This window comes from Poecilia reticulata, chromosome 23 (genome assembly GCF_904066995.2).
Source record: "Poecilia reticulata chromosome 23, P_reticulata-male-v2, whole genome shotgun sequence".
NCBI lineage: Eukaryota > Metazoa > Chordata > Actinopteri > Cyprinodontiformes > Poeciliidae > Poecilia > Poecilia reticulata.
Genome location: NC_088852.1, coordinates 6,943,447 through 6,965,434, shown reverse-complemented (window position 1 = coordinate 6,965,434; position 21,988 = coordinate 6,943,447). Strand labels below are relative to the sequence as shown.

Sequence of the window (21,988 nt, the reverse complement as noted above, 5' to 3'; positions counted from 1 at the left end):
AAACCAGCCTAATGGATGCAGCAGACATCTTCAGGCTCTCATTTGGTGTTGCTGCATCTGTTTAGTGTTTCAATATTTCTCCACAGTATTACATGTAGTTTGTAATATATGTAAAACATGACAGGACCGCTTATATGATTGGAGGCATTCATGTCTGCAGGAATACCAATTCCAGTTTCACTTGAACTCTTACTGTTTTTTAGAACATCATTACATAACATAGCACATCACTATAAATGCAGACCTGGGCCTGCCCATCCTGGGTCTGTGTTATTTACGTTGGGCTTTCTTTGGGCTTAAAGAAAACATCGTCTGATATGTTGTACTCTTCCAATTATCCAAGATTTGGTTTGTGAGATAGTAGTAAAGTTTATATGGGACAGAAGTTGGTTAGTGATATCGGTTCTTTGTTTTTTATGACTACTTGCTTATAATGCTCTGAACACACAGCAACAGCTATTGCTTTTATTTAACATATTTAATAAGAAAATAAATACAAGGGTTTATATTTTATGAAAATACATAAACAACTCTTCCATGGGGAATCCTAAGGTCAAACAGAGTCCCTTCAGCGTGTATTTAGGCATACTTTAATTCAGCTAAAGTTTTAGGGATTTGGACAACTCCCTAAAAAATGACATAAGCTCACAACCTTATTGAAAAAATGGAACAAAAGCTGAGAACTTCTAAAATAACTCAAAATGCACTTGGGGAGAATTGATCCTGGTTTTGTCCGGGTCAGTCACATATGCAAACAGGGAAATGTTTTTATTTGAATGTGTTAGCAAGTTCTGCTGCAACAGAGTGTCCAGAAAATAAAACTCTCAGTTCTCTTCGCCGTCCTCTTACACTAATGAAACAATTATGATTTAGTGTTTGCTATGAATGAGGGGCAATGGATTCTACTGTAATAGAACAACCTCCTGTACGGTGCAGTCTGTGGTTCTGAAAAACAGTTCATGGAAATGAGACATAAGATCAGATCTGTAAATGGTTACCACCGTCTCAGTTTTATTTGCAACATAGAGCAGATATATGCTGAACGCTTCATCTACATGATGGCACAAAGCGCAGATTAAAACAACAGAATTCGTGATAAAGGTTGAAAAGGTTCTGCTCGTGTCTGCTGGTGCAGTGTTGAGCCTGAGCAGCAGAAGCTTTACAGCAATGCGGTGACAGCACCACAGTTAAGCACAGAGACTTGGAAAGATGTACTTAGAGCTTTAGTGGCGTATGCTAGACAGCAAAAGCTGACTACAGAGCACCGAGCACCACAGGGATGCCAAGGGGAGACACGAGAGGGAGTAGGAGAGAGGGAAAGGAGGGGAATGAGAAAAGGGAATAGGGGTGTGACAGAGGAGCCTCCATTACTAAACAGAAGGAACATTAAGAAGATTTAATTTGCCAAATGACAAAGTTAGGTGCCTAAACGGTGGCAGCTACATTGTAGTGGAGTAGATTACATTATTGTACTACATCTGAATATTTTTGGTTCATCTTACTTTAATCTCGTCCTTCTGCTACTCTCCTTACCCTTCAAACTTTTAGGTTTGTACCCCCAGTTTTATTTTTGATATACATCACTGCAGATGAATGTATATGGAGGCTGGTGCATGTGTACTCGGGTTCCACATTTGTTTCTACCTCTCTTTGTCCCCTTAAACCTTACAAAGCACACACATAAAAATGCAAATAAGCTGGTGTCCATGCAGAGATCCAGACACTCAAATGCATTCAACACAAGCAGAAATCCTTTCATAGATGCACATCCATTCAATGCCTTATGTGATACAGATCAAAGCAAAACGGATACACAAAACTACAGGGAGAAGGTAAAGTGTATGGCTAAAGTAAACAGAGCACTGAATAGGAGAGAAGTTCAAGTTTAAAAAATTAAAAATTTACCAATACCCGGCTAAAATAATAAAACGCGTGCAAATCACTATGGATAGCTGCTGCTGTACATACAGCAGATAAAATTAGCATTTTGTTCCCGTACACAAAAAAAACAACAAAAAAAAACAAAAAACAAATTAACATTTTTATTTGACCATGGTAGGTGAAGATAGTGGTTCCTTTGTTTTATCAAAATGTGAATAGCTGACTTCTCAGCTTTAGCCAGGTAAAATTTATATGATTTTAGGTCAGAATTATTCACTAAACACATTTTTAATCACATTGTTAATCTCATAATTGTCTTTAATTTTAAGTAGTGTTTCAGATTTTAGGGGGCGGGGGGGCAGAAACTCTTACACTGATTAGGAAATATCCCTTTTTATATAGGCAGCAAATGCTTGTAGCATTATGCTTATAGATATTAGCAAAAATGGCCAAATATGAAACAATCTTTTTTAAAAAAAAACCTGCTGAAATCAGGGAATATGTCACAAGATTTTTTAAAAAGTGTATGATAACCTTAAGTTACCAGCCCATATTCAGTTCATTTTTGTCCATATATGCAGTTTCTTTTTCGTCTTCCCAGTTCTGTTTTTACTGTATTTCTTTCCCCCCTCCTAATAAATGATGAAGGGTTGACACGGCAGCAGGCCTGCTCTGTTAACCAGCTTATGTAACCATGCCCCGGCAGTTTGGAGGATGTGCTGACAGCAAGCTTTCTCAGCGTCATTAGCAGAGTTACACAGCTGGCTTCAAAATAGGGGGAGGAGTGAGGAATACTAAGCAATAAAGTAGATGGAGGAAAGGAAAATAGGAAAAGTGCGACTACGGCAGTAGAGTCTGAGGAAAGAAAACCCAAAGTGGGAGGGGTGTGGGAAGCAGAGTGAGGGGTGTAGGCTTGCCTTGAGCTCTGGAACCTCCAGGAGGTCTATCCCAAACGTCTCTGTGGAGTTTGAAAAAATACTTTACATTTGCTCAATTTCTACTGCAGCACTGCAGCAGAATAACCTCTGTTCTACTTATCCTCCCCCCCCCTTTTTTTGTCTCAAAGGAGACAGCAATAAAAGTAGAAAAAAACTAAACTGATATCACCCTCCCACTGGGCATTCATATAGCATGCATTCGCCCGACTTCAGAGGCAACACAACAATTCACATGCAAATACCAGTCTCCCTCGGTGCTGAGCTCAGATAAGGAAAACAGCAACCTTGCATCACAGACATTGAACAATGTCGAAGAAGACACGTGAGATAACGCAGAAAACATCAAACGGATCTGGAAACTGCAGAGCCGGGGAAGCTGTCAGTCAAAATGTCTGAACTGCAGATCCCTGTGAGGATCAAACAGAGTATCAAGATAATCCTCTGTATGGGCCAACTCCTCATTTAATTCCTTATATACACTCTGCAGTGAGAGCGATTTGCACGATGAACTGTTAGTGCAGTCAACAACAAAAAAAAAATAAAAATCCTGCCTACTTTGGTTCTGTGGCTGCGTTTGGACTTATTGCAAAGCGAACTTTTCAAAAGGACAGTAATGCCAAGCAGAAGAAACCATGCATTCAATCTGCATGAGCTCGAGCTGCCTTCCAAATAAGTGAGTGCAAAGTGTGCAACCTTTAGGAGAGACATATCCAAAACAATCTGCAGCAGAAAAAAAATCATTCCACAAAGATTTGCATCTGATCTTACTTTTCAGATGCTAAATATTTTCCTCCCAATTCAGCATTATGCACAACTTTCCACAGTTTCATCACATAAAATCACTTAAACAAAGACATTCAAGTTTGGAACGTGACAAAATGTGAAAAAGTTCAAGGGTTGCGAATACTTTTGCAAGGCTCTGCAAAATTGTGGGTTGTTTGTGAGAAACAGCTGCTCCTTTGTGCTGAGAGGTGCACAGATCGCAACATAGAGGATCACTAATAAGGTGGAGATAGAAAATTGGGGGGGATTTCAAAATGCACCACTGAAAGATTTATTGAGTTTTTCTCTTTTTGATCTAAAATGCATAACTTATGCAAAAAAAGCAAACAAAAAAAAAAAACAGAAACTTCCAACTTTTCCCTTCCCTGTGCAGTTTAGCACAAGAAGCTTGGCAGCTGATGTCTGTTTACGTGTTGGTATTCGAGCAGAGCATGATTGGTGGAAATCCCAGTCCACTGAGAGCTGCGAGCTCTGAGCCTGGATAAACAACCTCTGGGCACAGCACAGAGGTAGAGCAAGAAGCAAAGAAGTGGGGATAGACCGAACATTTCCAATACACCAACCCTCAGCAGCAGAAGAGCAAGAAGCACAACACCGCTTTTCCTTAAAACATCTATATGTAGGGGAGAAGAAGTCGTAGATTTGGGGCCTTGCCCAGAACTGTAGATAAAACAGAGGAGAAACTAGAGAAAACCTGGAAAGCTAATAATCATGGACCGCTTAAAGTAAAAGGACTTTTTGAAGGTTAAAGAATCCATTTATAATAGATTTGTAGATCTGATATGTGCAAAAATTGAGAAAGCAGGAGTAATTTGTACAGAGCATAAGAGTAACATTTGTTTCAGTGAAGACAGAATTAAAAAGACTTCATCTCCCATTGCTCAAGCGCAGTGACGGATACGTCTGTGGAAGTTTAAATTGCAGCTTCCATCTCCAACTTTTCCCTTTTTCCCAGTTCGGTGTTTGTGTGGGACAAGCGCCACATCATGTTGTGGTTATATAATGTCTTTTTAGTGTTACGTCTGTATCGCCATGTGTCTGTGTCTAAACTGACGTCACAGACAGAAAGCTGGCTTTACTTTGACAAGCCGTCCCCCCCCCCTCCACCCCTTCCCTATAAAAGCCTTGGGGACGTGCAGTGACCCCATTTTCTCACAAAACCACAGAAACAGCCATGCTTAAAATACAGAAAACCCACTCTGAGTTAACGGTAATTATAAAACCTCCATGTGAAATCCACACAATATATAAAACTGAAATATGAAACGGCAGAGAATAATTATCTCTTTTCACCTGCTATGAACTTTTTAGATTACTTTCTGTATATTTACAAAGGCAAGTATGTAAACAACTACAGCATATTCTCCTTGGTTAACAATGAAACGTCGTATTATACCATTCTTTGAGTTATAAACTATGGTGTTTGTTGACATTTTAAAAACTGCCATTTAAGCTGTAAACTCAAAAACCCATTTTCTCTGACAATAGATCATTTTACATCCAATTAGCTGTAGCACGCAGAGCAGTGGTAGGTGGCGGTGAGTGAGTCGCCGTGATTTAATGAGTTGGTTTTCTTTGTCACTTTTATCCCCAGCCTGCCAAGTCCTTTAAATCCTTTTTTTCCCTAAACAACAAAGTGGGCTATTGTGTTGCAGCATGTTTTGGACAGATAAAAACAGCTTTCTGCCTCTCTCTCAATGGAAAACATATCAATTTATGTATGTAGAAGACCATGCCCACCCATGGCTGAATCAGCTATGAGGTGTTAAAACTAGATCCGTAATTAAAATCAGATTTTGACCAGATCAACCCTGTTTGGTGACCAGTCAGTGAATGCATCATACATAAGGGCTACCAACCACAACACTCTGTGGTGTGGAGGCTGCTACTCACTGAAGAAAACAATGTCAGCAACTTTCAGTTTCAGTACGCCATTACAGATTAAGTCAAAGAAGAAAAGTGGAGGAAATTGACAAAAAAATACGAAATATGTGAAAATATTTTTTACAAGACATCCCAAGTTATGTTAGTGGTTCATTCAGGCTGCAAAAATAATTTTCAGTAGATAACAGAAAGGATGAACAGCAAACGCACAGTAGAGTGTATGTTATGCAGTCTTCCAACACCAAGTCTGAAAATACCATCTACCATAGAAGGATTTATATAATCCCACCATTGTCCCATCAGAACCATAATAGTTGTGTTTAAAGTAGAAGTCAGTAAGTTGCAAGGACTTCAAAACCAGAGTTAAAGTGGACAACGCAGTGATATGACAAAGCCTCCGGGCCACAAACCTGCCCAACTACAGCTCGTCCTCCGTCAGTTTGTACTCTCGCTGCCTTTGCTGCTGAAGGGAACATCCGTTAAAGAAAAAGGTGAGAGACGAAGACAGATGTGAGAAATGCTACTGATATCCTATTCTCTGTGAGGTATTCCGCCTGCGAGCGTGTGTCTCCTGCAAATTTCTTGTGTGTTTTCAAAGCTTCTTTTAAGTAGCTCACTGCAGGCGAACACAAATAGCCCCGAGGCTGAGGTAGAGGAAAGGCTGCAAGATGCCACAGAGAGAATCGATTAGGACACGGACAGATGCACGTACACACATCTCCCCAGATGCTTTATGGTCTGCTCATGCTTGCATCCACATTCCTTTACACACGCATGCATAAATAAAGGTTACCCAACACATAGGCCCATATCACTTGCCCTCCAGAAGTTCCCCCTCTCTCCACTTATTTACTTTTCTCATTTTGCGCAATTTCCCAAGTCACTCTCTCACTTCATCCTTGCTTTCTTCATAGAAAACCCCTAAAAACATCTCACTATTCTTATTTCTATTGCAAGAGAAACGCATTCTATTATTTTACCAGGTATAAACAGATTTGCTGTTTTGACTTGCAGCCTTCCCTAATGAGAGGCTGTTACAACTACAGGTAAACATGGGAAAAAAAGGTAAACATGGAAAATAAATCAAACTTTTAGTGGAAGATTTTTAAAAAAAAGTGTATATAGGCCGCACTTGTCTATAAGTCGCAGGTGTCCGTGTCGCAGCGAGATGTTTTTTTTAAAACGTAATAAAGTGCAGAGCAGCAACATGCACAAATAAATGCTTTATCCGAACAAGTATTTGTTTTTATAACTATATGTTTAGTTAAAGTAAAAAAATAAATAAAAAAGCATCAGAAAGTAATCTGCAGTTTAAGCCAAACAAGTTTCAGTGTTCATGTATCCTTCTCCGTCTCAGAGAAGGATACATTTTTCCAGCCCAGTCAACCGTTTCATTACCGGTGGTGAGCTTTTCCAAATCTAGGGTGCTTTAAATGAGAAAAGTGATTTACCAAGTTATGTTTTGCAATCTTTTCACTGTTTTTTTTTTTGGTTGTTGTTGTTGTAACTGCTGTGAGATTTTGAAATCATTTGACTAATTGCCCCTGGGACAAGATTATACACAAATTCAAGTTAATGTTATTTAAAAAATGTATAAAACTACTGAAGGTAAACAAATTACATCTTTTCTGGATTTTGCAAAGACCCTGGACTTAATCAAAAACTTTCAGTTCTTGTTTGTACATCGCAAGCTTTAAAACTAGATACTTAATCCCTAAACAGTTAATAAGAAAGGTGTGACTAAATTAAAGCAAGCAAATTCAGCCGTGTGTGCAGACAAAATGACTCAGACAAAAGCAACAGATGCTTTTTTTCCACAAATTTAGAAACTTTCCTAATGAGCTTCAAATTTATACAATTACACATCACTCATATAATTGGTTTATTTGCATAATAAACCAATGAAACATTGTGAAGCTTGCAATATGAAAGATGTGGAACGTTTAAGGAGTCTGAATATCTTGGCTAGTGTAAGTTAGTGTGCATAATGCCCAGACAGTGAAGTTTCAGGTTTACAGCAAAAGCTTCAGAAGAGTGCAGACCTCAGAGCATCAAATGGTTTCCCACAAAGTCTGAACCCCACCATGCCATAAGCAGAGGTAGAGCACATGTGTAAATTGTGTATATGTATTCGTCCAGAAAAAACAAAAACAAAAAAAAAACAGCTACATAACAGAGACATAACCCAGACACTGCAGATTGGTTTTCATCAAAAGGTACTCAACCATGGTCTCTTTCTGTTTGATCTATAACAATAAAAAGGCAATTCTGAAGTAAGACGAGAGGGGCATTGATCTGGCTTCATGAAATATCAACTACGCATCAAGCCACACTTGGCTGAGCCGACTAATCGAACTCAAGCACATTGTGTGCGCAAGTGTGTGTGTGTGTGTGTGTGTGTGTGTGCATGCACAAGTACAGGTAGGCGAGCGATGAAAAGAGCTCAGACCTTGACCACTACACAAAGTATCTGGGCATCCAATAAAACTGGAATTATGGGAGTAAGATTGCTGAGTGAAATGGAGTGTGCTGCCTTTGATACGTCATTGCAGTGCGCAACTAAAACAATGTTTTTGGCAGCTTGCAAACTTTGAAAGCCCTGCCCCGACAGGCATGCGTGCCAGGTGACGTGCTCAAAAAGTAGTGCTTAATTTATTCTTTTCATATATGGCTACAGCAATGATCTTCTCTGTCCGTGTGAACATCTTTGACATGAGAGAAGAAGAAAAAAATAATCAGGACCCGCGGCAGCTTGTCAAGTCATTGTTTTAATTTCTGAAGGTAATGTCACTCAGAAACAGCCATCAAATAATCTCTGCAGACACCCAGGAGGCACAAAACCGTTTTTTTCCCCCTTTCTTTCAATGAAAAGACGACTTCTGCTTTTTTCTTTTCTTTCTGATACAATGATAGTGCAAAAAAATGGTTGTTTTATCAGCAGAAGTTCTCAAAAAATGGTTCAACAACATAAGGACAAAACAGAAGAGTTTCATTTTAATTTTGTTTTTGTATTGTACTATTGTATGCGCAGTAATTTGGGCATGTTGCATGCAATGTACAAAGACTGACTGTGCAATTGATCACAGGAACAACAGTGGTGCAGACCTCTCTAATTGTCTGAGAAAACAGTGGTCAGAAAGGAAAGCAGAAAGTCAAATTCATCCTCAATACAAAGGCATTGTTTGCTCAACTAATTATCAGTAATAAGTGTAAAGTGTTCATTATAAATCAGTTTATCAAATCAAACAGGACATTCATGATAATTTATGTAGTACTAGAAGTAGGGCATCACGATGAGATGTAGAAAATGAATAAATAAATGTAGGCTAACAAATCAGGTAAATGCATTTTAAAATCAAAAAAAGACAAATGGGCCCCACCTGAGTATATTTAGCTGAGAACCAAAGAGGTACATTTGTGAGCAGCACCGTGTTGCTGTGGCGATCATAAATGGTGTGAAACATGTAACGCTTCGACAACAAGCAAATCAAAAGAACGCAGGGAAACCCCGGAGGACGGTCTCTTTGTTCCGCTGGAATAACGCTGAACTTCAATCAGCTGCAGCTCAGTGAGCAACAGACATGGGATGGCTGCTGGTTTCAAGGTATATCAAAGTTTAAAAAAAGTTAGTTTAAAAAAAAAGCTAAAATTTTCCATCATGTTGTTCTTATGTTTTATGGTCCTCTAAAGGACATGTCAGAAACAAAGTTCTGGAGTGACTGATGTTTCCTCCGGCTGTATAGAGAACTGAGTACATCAGAGTTGCCCATCCTCCTTCTGCTGCTACCCATCAGCTGAACCGTTTTAAAACTGTAGCCGTTAAGCTGTCTCCTAGCTCTTAGAATGTCATACTTGTGTTTCTTTGTACAAAGCAGAATAGCATAAAAGCTATTCTTTCCCAATATTCTTAGAATATTGGGACTGGATGGAGAAAAAAAAACATTCAAGTCAGCTACTACATAACAGAAAATCTTTAATTTCATTACCATTTGGATGCTAAGCTAAAATAATACAACAGCAGGGAAAATGCTAGAAATATTTTTCAAAATTTAAGAGCTTAACATGTCAGGTTGGACATTAGAGACTCCAGGTCAAAGAAAAATTACAAATCCAAACAAGAACATCCAGCTCCCTTAGAAGAAATAAGAAAATAATGTATTTCTTTAATAAAAAACACGTGAACAAATTTCCAAACAGAAATGATGGAAAATATCAGCATTAAGTTATTTTCTCCAGCCTATTGTATTTTTCAGTACTGTAAGAGGTGACTTAAAAATCTAAATGGCACAATAAATCAGTATCTGTGCACTTGTTGCAGCTAAAACAGTTAAATTTAACATCCAGATTAATACGTTTCAGCACAATAAGCTGGCAGTCCAACATTTAAGATGGATGTTTATTTATAAAATGAACCCAATAAACAAATATAAAAGTGAAATTAAATCATAGCAACAATAAGCACCGAGATATGATCAAAGCAATAGCAGTGTTGGCTTTCAAAGCTCGGAGCGCTCTTGAAGAATGATGGGCGATATAATTGTGGGTGTGTAAATGACTGATCGTCCGACTTCGGTATATGGGGAGGAAAATCACTTGACATGGTAATAAACTGCGACAGACCAATGATTCTACCATCTAAATGTGTGAGATTGATCTTATTTATGGAGAGGAGACATTGAAGCCTGCTGTTACTTTAACACTCTGTCATGAAAGGATAGAACCTGAGAGAGTGAATTGACAACCATCAACAATTATATGTGCTGGCTCCTGGCCCAAAGCAGTAAAGAGTTAATTAGGATGTACGGTGTAGGATTTCAAACAGGAACGAACATGGAATTTTTTATCAAAACCTTTAACCTGCTTTAGACTTACTTAATGGCCAGAGAAGGTGGTTAAAAACCATACAACTGAATATTATACAGTACATGAAATTGTGTATTGCCCTGAAGCAACATTATGTAGAAATGTGGTCTATTTGAAGGAAAAGAATTATCTTTTGTGGTAAAAAGATAATCGTCTTTACATTTTATAACCAAATCGACAAGGGATGGGCGCAAAAATGTTTTTACGGAGCAAATTAATGCAATAAAGATTCTCTGGAGGGAGGCCAAGATAATCCTTCAGATAAGTGTCGCAGGGTTTTTTTGTGTACCGCCACGTCTTAGCTGCCGTTAACACTTGAAAGTGTTCAAACAAGAAACCCACAGTCAGTTGGTACAGGAGCAGAGGGAAGAGTCATCCACTCCAAACCACACTTTTCCTTATGTTTGTGTGTAACTAGTTTATTTGCGTACGCAACCAAAGAGGGATCTTGACAATTACAACGTTTGGCACTGAAAGCCTGGAGCCACTTTCCTGCTGGAACTGCAGCCCGCGTCACTCTAGTCTCAAAACAAAGACCATAAAGGACACGGCCACCCACACACTCGCACAATCACAGGAAGTCCTGCTACAATCGTATAGGACAGATGCATACTCTGCTGGCGAGAACAGAGCAAAAACTAAAAGCATCGAAGGGCACACCTAATTCCATCACTGCGTCGAGAATGATGGACCAGCAAAGGAAGAGAAACAAAACAGACAGCTAAGGGCAAGTAAATCAAAGAGGAAAATCCACATAAATCTCAACTGTAACCTTGAAGTTGAATCAATAAATTTCTGCAGCGAGGCCAGTCAAACCAGGAGAAATACAACACAAAATAAATATTTTAAAAAAATAAAGGGGCTAAACAAGGGTGAAAGTCAGAGCGCATCCGATTCGTTAATCGCAAAGAGAACTAATCTGAAGTGATGTTTAATTAATTTTCAGTTGATTAAGAAATTAATCAGAGAAAAGGGTTGAGGGAGAGAAAATGAGAGGAGGAAATGATCTGAAATGACCTTAGTTAAGGAAGGGGTTGTGTGCTTGGAGCTGGGCGGCCAATATCTGTGTGTGTGCAATTAATCTGTCTTGACATTTTCTAGGTAGGGCAATATCCTCAACTGGGGAAAAAAAGAAACTAACCATGACATTCGATGCTTTTTATTGTGGATCTTATCAGGAGAACACTGGTGGTTTTTCATAGTTAAGTTGGAGCCATATTTTTTTGCCCAATTTAACCCCTAAAAAGTCCGGATTGGTCTTTTCTAGTTGCGGTCAGTCCGCATAGTTACTTGATTACAATCAAGTAACTTTTTTTTTATACATGAAGCATAACTTGAAGAAGCTCCTACTGTGACACATCTTCTTTCCATTGTGCCATTTACATCCATTCTTAAGAGAGTTGGCCTGAGAAGTAGTTCATTTTATGAGCTCAGTTGCTAATTGCTGCTGCCACTAGTCTGGAGGAGCTGTGAGGGCTCATCTGTCAGAAAGATTTATGTGGCTTTAGTGGGTTTACAAGGCCTCTAGTGATCCCTCAGTAGACGTAGTTAAAAGTGTGATCAGTTGTGAAAAAAAAGCACTTTGAGTGTGAACATGGCGTCTTTCAAAATCTGACTGCTGTAAAAGTTGTGTATCGAGTCCCCAGTTTACACGCAGTTACATAATCAGACTAACTGCTTCCCTACCAACTGCCTTTAAATGTTAGCTCAAATGAACTCCACATGATGAAATTGTGACTTGCAGTAATGCCAGTTTATCGTGGTCTGTCTTCTGACTATTCATATAGCTAGCTTTACAACAGCAAATGCATCCCGACTCTGGCCTTCATAGCCTTTGTGCACAAACTTTAGTCATACACTTCACCTACAGAAGTATTTGAAGACATTGATTTCTTTTTCTGCCGTATACCATCTACTTTTTCTCAGGGATATTTTTGTTATTAACCTTTCTGTCAACATAATTTTTAGTCGCTTGTGATTTCAAGTTGAGGTAAGGAAGCCTTGGCAAGATGAAGGACAACTTTCCCTTCTGCATTCTTATCTAATCAGTCACATTCAGGCAGCAAGTTCCTGAGCTCTGCATCTCAGCTGGGAGGAACTTTGCAAGAGCCAAACAGAAACTGGACTTCTCAGAGGAGTATCAAAGGTCCAGCTGGCAAAGGATTAGCTTAGAATGGGCGGAGCTCCTCTTCTCACTCTTAAGTGGTCTGCAGTGACAAAATCATTCTGTCATTTTTATATACATCTTATATTGAGTTCAAGAATGTCTCCATGTCCATAACTGCCTTTTATGCTCCAGAAAAGCATGACCAGGTAAAATCCCAGAACGGTGTCTGCAGATCCAGAGGCATAGAGTGATTAGACGTTGTATTGGCAACTCTCTAGACTTTGTCTTCAGATTAACACAAGGACAGTGTGTTGAAAAGCTTTCAGAAGCCAAGCAGCTGCAACCAAATGTTATCAAATGTGACGCAAAGCATCACATGTGGGGCTGCAACACATGCCACCACTGGGATCTAGAGGCTTGGAGATGTATTCCCTGAAGTGACAAATCATACCTCTGTCTGTCAATCTGATGGGAGACTGTGGGCTTGGCAGTTGCCAGAAAACCAGCATTTTGCCTGACTGCACCGTGTCAAGTGTGTGTAAAGGAGATTATGATGCAAGTGTGGTTTTTCTAGGAGTTGGGTTTGGCCCCTTCGGTCCAGTCAAAGGAACTTTTCATGCTTCAGCATACAAAGACAGTCTGGACAGTTTATTGCTCCCAATAGTTTTGAGAAGGTTCCTCCTTTTCTCAAAGTGGCTGTTAAGAACAGCACAAGTCCATCAAGACATGGATGAGTTTAGGAAGGGGGGGATGACTATAGAGCTAATTAGAGTAGAAGCTGCGAGCTAGACCTGCACCATCAGCGTCTGATCTCACAAATATGCATCTGGTAGAAGGATGAAAAAGTCCTATAAGGACTAGGCTTTGTGAAAGCCTTCCAGTTGTGATCATAGCCTGAGAACTGCTGCGTTCTACTCATGTTTCTGCCTCTACTCATGCAAATAAACTAGAAAAACTATTTTAAACAAGATGAAAAAACAGAAGATGCTGCATAGATCACTAATTTCTAAATTATCTCAGAAATTCAGAGAAAAATATTACATCAAAAGACTGATATTAAGAGGTAAGTGAAAAAAACCAACAGATGTGTTTACATTTTCCATTATCTACATGTTGGCAAAATTAAGAATTAGGTAAATAATGATTTAACTGATTCATTAACCATTCCCACTGACAGTACATAATTGCAAAGAATACAACTAAATAGGGATGGAGTTCTAAAACATGGAGCATTTTATATTTTCCATTGGGATTACATGGAATTTTGCCAACCTGAAAACGCCTGTATTTTAGTTCCACTACTCTTTAGTTCCACTACATTAAAAAAAGTTTATTAAGGGGATAAAAGCTAAGATGGTCTTTCACAGCTAGGCTCAGATGAACTACGCAATCATAGTATCAAAATAACAACTTTGCATCAATCTACTGATTCTTCCAAATGAAAGTGTGATTTTTGGACTTAAATTTGAAGCAGTCGCAGGTCAAGGCGTCCAAGGGAAAATCGCTCTTGCCGAGCTGCACGTCTGTCATGGGAAACTGATCCTAAACACCAAATCTACAACTTTCTGTCACCCACACACTTCCGATTCCATGTGCCATGGCAAAGAGGATCAATGTGTCAACACAACAAAGCCAGGGTGGTGGCCTTCGTGCTGCATGACAAGGTGGGAAGATATTGAGTGGCTGGCCCCTGATCTCTGTGGTGAAGACAGCGCCTCGAGGGAGGGAATAGAAAACGGAAGCACAGAGACGGCGAGATAACAGAGCTGGAGAAAAGGGATGGCATAAAGTATAGAGATGAAGAGTAATGATGGGCTAAGAATGAAGCGGGGCAGATCAAGGCCTTTGGGTCACAGAAGTAAACAAGTAGGGAACTGTGAGAAAGAAAAGCGTAAAGTAAGGCAGTATATAAAAGAATGTTAAAGAAAACAGGGAATGTGTGAGAAATTGAGCAATATGTAGCAAAACATTAGAAACAGCAAACCACAAAAATTTGCTGCCGGACCTCATATTATAAGGTTTGAAAAGATTTGCAGGACAAACAATATTTAAATGCTATGTCAAATTAAAAACATGGTGCTTCACTCTGGAAATGTGGGCCTCCTTTTTCTCAGCAGTGACATGAAAGCTGTTTGAAACTGATTGAAAGACTGATGTGGCTGACGACAGGGCAATTTTAGAGAGAAAACCTGCTGCAAAAAAAATAAAAATAAAAATAGAGACTGGGATAGAGGTTCATCTTTCAGCAGGACAACAACCCTAAACATGAAGCCAGAGTGACAACTGGGCTATTCATGTAAAGAAATGGCAATTTTAAGGTTTTAAACGGTAGCAAAAATTTTGAGTGGTCCGTTTTTAGCGTAGCAGCTAAAATCGGATAAAATCTGTTTGCTACTAAAATTTGAAACAATGCTGACTGAGCAGTTACAACATAAAAACAATCCTAAAAAAAAACACAGACAAATCATTTACTGGCCTGTTGATCATGACAAATTCTTTCAAACATTTTTCCAAAGATTAAGCAAAAGCAGTCATGGAAGATTTTTTTTGCGATTGTAGCAATATTACAGTGAAGTTTGTCGCCAAATAATCTACACAGAGCAAAGAAACTGAATACTTAGTAGTGTTTAAAGAATAATCACAACTGTCAACAGTTTGATTTTTTTTTTTGTGCTTTTCTACTACTGTTACGTTGTCTACGTTTATTCCAACTGTGCCTCAGTCGTCATGCCATGAATCACTTCTGCGGTGTTACTTCTTGCTTTGCTGCACGTTGATTACTTAACAAGTGAAGTGACACTGAAAACAGTTGGCAGATGTATACTCAAAGAACATCATGCTCAAGCAGAGGCTGTAGATCTAGATCACGAGCAATTTTATGTGATTCGGTGTCCGCATGCGGCCAGTTTTTGATTAACGAGCGCTGAAAGATACTAAAGAGAGTCTCCTGATTTGCAATGTGAAACGGTGGGCACCAGAAACAGCCTGTGCATACAGCTGACATTGCTTCCCCCCCCCAATAGAAGTTTGTAATCATGATTTTAGTGGATCCCGTTCCTTTGCTTTTTATCTGTGGTGCAGAAAGTGCAGTGCGGCTGTGGTAGGAATAAATAACTGTTGTATTTGAATTTCTATACAAGCTTGCATGAGGGCTATGTGGGCTCACGCCACGCAATGCTGCATTGCGGAGGATTTCCTTGGAATCCCTCAACACTGTGGGAAGCACAGATATTAAAGATAAAAGCAATCCGTTTTAAAAGTCATACTGTCCCTTAGGTGGCTGTGTAAAGCCACATACGGTAGTTTGGAGAATGATTATGACTGCTCAAAATGAAAGAACATGATTTAGTAAGTATAGAACATATCGGAAGCATCTTCTATTAGAATAGAAACATTTTTATTGATATATCATTCTATTCTTACAAGCCTCTGTCTCTTCCTGTGACCTCTGGGTGTGCATGTGATGCAGCTTTGTTTAACAATTTAGCTTTGTTTACAGTATTTGCTGCATTTAGTATTCATACAGTATGCATGTTTGCTCCTCTGAGAATAAATACTTGTCTTTGTGTGTACACATACCAGTGTGTGTTGACTGAAAGCATCTAGCTTCCAGTTCTGATGACCAGGCTCAGGGGGAAAAAAAAAGAGGAGGAGGAACGGGAAAAGGGTGAAGAAACTTGCTTCAAACCTGTGAGACAAAAAAATTAGCATTGAAATTATCCTGGCGACAATGTCTTTTAGCGGCAGACACCAAAGATGTTTACATTTACAAACCTCCGGGGGAAGCGGAGGGGTTCTGCAGGAAGGGACAGAGGCAGAGAGAGATGAAAGCAAAACTATTTGGTAAGGGTGAAGATAATGAGCGGCAGGATTAGGTAGAATAAAGAGCCAGAGCAGGAAAATAGGGGAAAAAACGCTCAAAGAAGAGATTAAATACGTCAGAACAGAAAATAAGATGCTAGAAAATGTGCTGCACTGTAGCAATAGTTCAATTGCGAGTCACACTTGATAAGGATAAGTTAAAGAAAAAAAAAGGAGAGGAAGTGTGTTCCTGTGAGATGAAGAGAATTCAAACAGAAAAGCATATGAAAATAACGACAAAAAAACCCGACAACATACAGGAAAGAAAGAATGAAATCTTCATAAGATGAAAGTTTCTACAGTATTCATGCAGTTTGTTTTTCACATTTTGTCATGCTGCAATCAAACTTCACTGAATTTAACTCCAACTTTTGGGACAGGCCAAAATAAGTACATAATTATGAAGCATAGGGAAATGGAGACATGGTTTTCTTTTGTCTATTTTTTTTTCTTTTTTTGTTTACAAAAAATAAAAGATACCACTGGCTGTATTTCACAAATTAGAACCATGTTTCTCTCCAATTAAACCGACGTTGGTTTGTGGTACGTCTCCAACAGCTCTGAGCATCCAGAGACTGAAATGTTTGGCTATTCTTTTGTGCAAAATATCTTGACAGTCAGATTTGACTGTGAACGTCAGCTTAAGTCTGGCAAAGGTTCTCAATTTGGTTTAAGTATGAACTTTGACTAGGTCAATGCAACACATACACATATGGGGAGAAATGAACTACGACCTTCTTAACGAGCAAAAAGCCGACAATGGCCACTGAAATGAATTGAAACAGTTGAATAAAAATGTACTAAAACTTAAAGGTATGTCTAATTTTCACTGCTTAATTTTTGGTCAATTTAAACTTATTGTTGTCAGTTTCAAGTTTTCAGAGACAGTTGTTGGCTTTTTAGTTATGGCCGTCTTGTCTGGTTTGAGGATCTTCCCCCACATAGTTTGAGAATGTTTTCATCTTTCCACTACAGCATGGGACATTTCACTGTTTCTCCACTTAATACTCTCCTTGAACAACCTCTTACTTTTATCTGGTTCGCTGTGTCTTGGTAGGTTTGCCATTGTGACATTATTTTTCCTTTTTGTACAATGAGCTAAGCAGTGCTACTTTCTTAGCAACATGTTGCTTTATGTTGGTCTATCACATCAAAAAAGAGCTAGATAAAGAGAAAGAGAAGTCTAGGAAAAGGCACTGAGACTTCAACACAAGAAGTTCATCATTTGAACAGTATGTCTGCCTCATGAGCTGCTGCACCACCAGCTACACAAGAACTGATAGAGAAATATTCAAAGAAATAACAGTGTTGGATAAAGGAGTGGTTCAAAAAATAAATAAATAAATAAAATTGCAGGGAGTTGGCATTTGCAAAATGAGAAGCCGTGTTGCCATGGTAATGGGTACACAAGTACAGATGTGTGCATGCTAATCCCGAGAAGGAAAATTCTCTCAATCTATTATAAATAAACAGCTCAATGGAATTTGATCATTTATTGCACCCGAGCTTTTAATGTCAGGCTCTGCCAACCTAATCCACCTTTCAGCCACATTTATGAAGCTTTATCACATTTGCACGCATCTCAGTCGGCATCAAGGCAATCTGTGCACTAAATGGAAAATGTGCTTTCACAGAAAATGAATCTAGTGAAAGTTTGTGTGGAGATTCATAAAGCTTAGCTGAATATTTGGGTGGGATTTATTAGTACGAGACGGAGAGCCACTCTGCAGATACCGCTTTCAACAAGCGGAATTGCCACATCCCACTGTGTTCAAATAAGCAAAGATTGCAAAACATTATTCATTAAAGGATCCGACTCGATGCAAATCCATAAGGGATCTGTGTAATTCTTATTAAATCATGCAATAAAGCTTCAAATCAACCGCTTGGCCTCTTTGTGTTGACTATTAAACACATCAAAAGGCAACCGTTCAAGTAATTGTTCACTGTAAACTGACCAGTATCTTAATCCCTGTTTGCACTCGTATTATCTGCAAATGCTAATGCAGGTTCACTTCAAACAAAAGACTGTGCAGCAAAAGAAAGGCAGCAAATAGCCACACAATCCCACATTAAGTATGACTTTTACAGATCAAATCAGTAACATTTACCTTAGGTTGTGTTTAAAGGAGATAAGGTGAAGCAGAAAAATAAACAATCCCAGCATGTAATCTGATGCCGAGATGATAAAAAACAAATCCCTCACAGGCTAAGAGGTGCAATTTATCTTTTCTTTTACTCCTAATTTTGCAATTAAGCTGCATATTAAGAGGGCAAAAAAAACAACTTTCACCATTTCTAAATAAAAATGCATGAGTAAATAAATTACAATAGATAAACAACTAAGGGGGACACATTTCCACATAGATTTTTTTTTGTCGTGCCCTTCAGGTTAAAATCGTAACGCACGCTGGAACAGATGCAATAAATTGCAGTTTAAATTTAAACTTTGCTGCGTTTGTTTGCTCTCTGCTCATTATGATAATTAGCCACCATTTTATGAGGTTGGGCTTGTAGTGACTTTCTCCCTTTCTTGCAGCGGTGATTGCAGCGTTGCTTTGCTGCCGGGAAGAGGAAAGGATGTTTCTGGGTCACCAGCTGCCTCCACTTTCTGCTAGCACTGCAAGACCTCACCAGCTGTTTTCTCCCACCATCTCCCACCCTGTCGAACTTCCTTTTTCTTTGTGATTTTTCCGCGCGCCCTCCCACCCCCCTTTTTCTGTGTTTTTTTTCCCCATGCCGTTAACAGATGCTGGCCTCTGGCTAGAGGAAAATTAGCTGTCTCCTCTTTCACTACAGCCCTACTGCAGCGTTTAATTTTGTTTGCATATTAATAAAAGAGATATCCAACGGAGTTGTGCAAGCGTGAAATGTCAGAGAAGATCGGCGGGGGTCAAAAATTAAACAAAAATGATTCCTTTAATTTGACTTTGGTGACATTAGATGTTTGTTTATACAGATAAAGCACCTTCTGTCCTCTGCTTCATTTAATTACCACTGTTACCCATAAAATGATTCATAGATGAAAAGATTGAGGGAAAAGAAAACAAATAATTACATGCAAAAGGCACAAAAAGAGCCCAGAGTGAGAAGAGCAGCAAGAATGCAAATGAAACTGGGAAAAGAATAATTGGACAAGGGTGATAATTTTAATCCTACACTAGTTAAATATGCATAAATGGGATTTAATCCACAAGGCAGCAAATGCATGGCCCTTCTGCGGTAATAACTTTAAGTGTTTTAATGCATGTCCCATATTATCGCTAAGCCATTTACACTGCATGCTGGAGTTTGAAATTATATTACACACGGTTTATTTTAATGAGCTCGTGTGTTTGCAGGTGGGTCATATGATTCAGTTTTTGTACTTTTGTTCAATATCCTCTGCAAAAAATTGTGGAAAATGCATTGCCAGAGCTGGACTCTAAGATATTATTTAAGTTTCAAGTTCTATGGGGATTTGCTGTCGACAAAACTGGTGATAACGTAAAAACCCTTAAATAGAAATGTACAATTTTTGATTATTCACAGTAAAAACATTGCTGTTCAACTTTGGACATTTTATCTCGAGTTACTTTTTAGATTTAGCAATGACATCATTGCCTCCAACCTTAAATTAATAGGAAAGGTACAGGCTATCCTTAAAATCTGTGTAGATGCAAGAAAACAAAGCAATAAAAAAAATAAAAAAACTTTCACAATCATTATCAAATTTTCAGCCAGATTTGTGCTTATTGGTTGCTACAAGAAGTGTACAGAGTTCAAATCTCACCAAACCTCAATATTGACGCGAAATTCAGGAATTTTACAGACATGTGCAAATTTCTGACGGAAACCACACATAATCACAAACGAGATTAAGTATTATTAACATAGATAAATAATAATCGCTTTTGTAGTATACACACATGCAAAGAAGATGTGGCAACACTTAAAGGCGACTGGGGGACAATTTGAATTTAAAAATAAGCAATCACTCACTCCAGGCAAAAATTATCATTTCACTCACATGCTCTAAGCTGAGGCGGGTGGAAAATGTTAAACACCCCGACAGCAGCCAATATGCCCTTGAACACAATTCACACTGTGCCACAGTTCAGTAAATCTTCTGAGAATAGCAACAGCAGCACCACCATACCATCATATGCCTCAGTTCTCCTCTCTGAATAGATGTCTTATCAGACGTGGGGTTTTTACTCAAACTTTCAGCTGAGCTAGCGAGGCCTTTACATTCATGCATTATTTAGAGTTTATCTTGCCAGCAGCCAAATCTTGATCAAAGATGGCGTTATTTAAATGTTGTATTGTTAAACATATTTACTGTCATACGGGCTTTTGAGCCAGTTATATTTACAATTAATTGCTTTCTGAATACCGTCTGTTGTATTTGCCCAGTTTTAGGACTGGCAATAAGGTTCCAGTCCTTCTAACTGGCAAAAAACAAGAGGAATAATTACATTTTAAGCAGGTTTCTGTTCAGAAACTGACTTGATATGAAGTGGCTACATTCATTTTGAAAAATAAAGAAATAAAACATTCAAGAGTAAAATAAAATATCTCTAATTTTCTTATGATTTTACAGTAAGCCTTTTTACTAATCAACACACAACATCTTAAGAGATGACCTCTGACACTGATCCATTGTCTACCCCAGAGATCTTAGTGAATCCTTAAGATTGCAGTTGATCTGAATAGCAAAAGGGCTTTAGTATTGCTGTTAGCAGTTTTAAGTACAAGTTCAGGCAAACAAAACTTTTAAATCATTCGCACTATAAGAGTCTTTCTGCTGCTCTCCTAGTAGGAAAAAAGACCTACAGTGTAGGAAGATTACCTTCTTCAAAGAAGAAATGAAGTGTTCTTCCTCCTCAGTATAACTGTCTGTGTACCAGAGTGGCTAGAAAGCACAGGAGCTAACAAAAAGATTTTATTTTTTTTTAATCCTTGCCTTTTATAGGAGTGCAGAGAACTACATATGCCCATAAAAATAAGTTTCATCAACTTAAAGGAATCTATTCCATAGCAAGCAAGCAAAAAAAAAAAAAGCTGTAAGATCAGACAGTCAGCATAAGTCTGGTTGAATCCTAAACTTCTACATTGACATGAGGTGGTCTGTGCAATTTATTCTGCACTTCTAACACCTCAGGATCTGTAGCCACAAAAAATTCTGCACTTTTGTTCCACTTCAAAGGCAAAATACCCCAAAGTTTTTGCAAGAATAAAAGCAAACTTTCTAGCTCACAAAAGCTGGCACAATTTTGTAGTTGACTTATCAACTTGACACTGACAAAGAATGCAGGAAAAGAGAGCAATGTACCACCATTTATCAAGCTGAGTAGATAACTTGAGCAAAAATTATTCATCGGTTCATCTAATCCAGGTTCGCAGTCGTTAACAGGCTACACTTGGAAGCAGAAAATGGTCAAAAGATCCAAAACAGGAGCAGAAATCTATCAGTATTAATTCATATCATTGTTAATCTTATAACGTGAATAAAGAGAAGATAGAATATTTCCCTTATGTTACAGAAGGGGAAAATTAAAAAAGTTTACATTGACACTTTGTCCTTGAAGGTTTAAGGTAAAGAAGGTCTTACAATTTGATACAGAAAAAACAAGGCATCTTTTCTACAAAGAATGACCTTTATTATTGTTCCTTACAGAAATGGCAATCA

At 38.5% G+C, this 21,988-nt stretch overlaps 1 long non-coding RNA gene across 4 annotated transcripts in view; it reads right to left on the bottom strand.

Annotated features, from left to right (window-relative positions):
• Window positions 1-21,988, bottom strand: part of LOC145550194 (uncharacterized) — a 210,713-nt gene that overhangs the window by 179,194 nt on the left and 9,531 nt on the right. For all 4 annotated transcript variants that reach the window (XR_014086085.1, XR_014086086.1, XR_014086084.1 and 1 more), the window contains exon 3: window positions 16,036-16,144. This is a non-coding gene — a long non-coding RNA (uncharacterized LOC145550194). The remainder of the gene's footprint in view (window positions 1-16,035; window positions 16,145-21,988) is intronic.